The sequence below is a fragment of the Triticum urartu genome, chromosome 6 (genome assembly GCF_003073215.2).
Source record: "Triticum urartu cultivar G1812 chromosome 6, Tu2.1, whole genome shotgun sequence".
Classification (NCBI taxonomy): Eukaryota; Viridiplantae; Streptophyta; class Magnoliopsida; order Poales; family Poaceae; genus Triticum; species Triticum urartu.
The window spans coordinates 19,352,839-19,354,426 of NC_053027.1; the positions used below are offsets into that span (position 1 = coordinate 19,352,839).

Below are 1,588 nucleotides of genomic sequence, written 5' to 3' on the forward strand. Positions count from 1 at the left end.
CTTGGAAGTTGAATGGGATGAGATGACTCCAGTACCATATGGTTCAATTGTTTCTGGTGAATTTACATGAGAAATATTCCTAAAATTTCAACCCCAACATATAAGATGCTTCGAATTCAAGCAAGCAATTACATGGATGGCCTTTTCCTAGGATATCACATGGTACAAGCAACTGAAACACATTCTACTATGAAGCAGTTCAGAACGGAGTACCCTACCAAGAATCTACCTATCAGAAGCTTAACTCTGGCTTACTTGACGTAGCTGTTTCTGAATTGCTTTGTGTGTTTGGCTTGCTTGCGAAGTTTGAATTGGGTAATATCCTTTGTCCTCAGAAGTGTCAACTTCTTCCAAAGCTCGTAACGTCGGCTTGCTTGAACAAGCCATTTCTGAATTGCTTGCAGAATTTCTACTTGAGTCTCTTGCAGAGTTTGAGGGTTGGCGGAGGATACAAATACTTCTAGAGCATCAAGGAAAATCTTTTTATTCAGAATAATACCTTGCATATTCATTTGCTGGAACAACTTCCGGACAAACATCTTATCATTCGCCCTGGTGTATGCCTTGTAATGCAACCTATGTGGAAGCATTGGGCACTACACCAGCCGATCTGCTTCCAGAGGCAAGCGGTTCATGCACTAGGCATCAAGCATTGCGTTCAACGAAGATAGATGCATAGTACTTTGTGAGCTTATGAGCTCATCAAGTATCTGTTGGATCTTTGAGACGCAATCACAATACCGTACACTCTTCCCGAGCTACAAAAAACCACTCTCTTGGTTTTGAATCCTGATTCGTCCAGCTTCTCAAGTACAGACTCAACTTTATCTCTAAGACTTGCTTTCCCACAGTTTGTTATCATGGAATTAAACGTCAAGTGGGTAGGCCTCTCCTTGGATCGCAATAAACTCTTGGATACACTACTTGCTTCCATACACACCAATACGGGTTGTACGTCACAATATTCAGCTGGTATATCTCCATTCCCTCAAGAGGATGTTGTACGTCACAATATTCGGCAAGTATCTCTCCAAGTCTCCATGCCCTTCATCTTGTCAAAATAGCTGAGAGCTTTCATGAAAGCATTACTCTTATCTAGTGAATGCATATGAGCACCGACTAGGGAATTGTATACCAAAGTGTCCGGCTTGCACCCGCTGTTGCACATCTCAAAGAAGAGCCACATGACCATCCGTATCTGCCCCTCTTTTTCCATCACATATATCTGCTTAGAATAGATGTTGTTATCCGCAACTTACGACCGCTGCTTCTGCATCCACCTGAAAATCTAGCTGAGCACGAAGCATCAGAGAAATGAGCAGAAATATGTGACCAACAGCAACTCCACAAATCATCAATTGCACAAGGGGACATCTGAAAATGATAGGTGGTTCAGAAATTAGCTATGTCCCCGTGTACAACATAAGGCCCGGCCCCACCTTTAAAATTAGGGGGGAGATGATTAGATTAGAAAGAAAAAAGAGAAAAAGACAGCCGTAGGATGGAGTGGGAGCATGGATGGGAGTATGGGGAGGAAGCAGACAAGCCGGATCCGCTGAGAAGCGGCCGAGTCCATTTGGAATCCATC

The 1,588-nt window shown here is 43.2% G+C and overlaps 1 pseudogene; it reads right to left on the reverse strand.

The window, feature by feature from the left end:
• Positions 1-232: 232 nt before the first annotated feature.
• On the reverse strand, positions 233-934 carry LOC125516410 (annotated as a pseudogene).
• Positions 935-1,588: the final 654 nt, after the last annotated feature.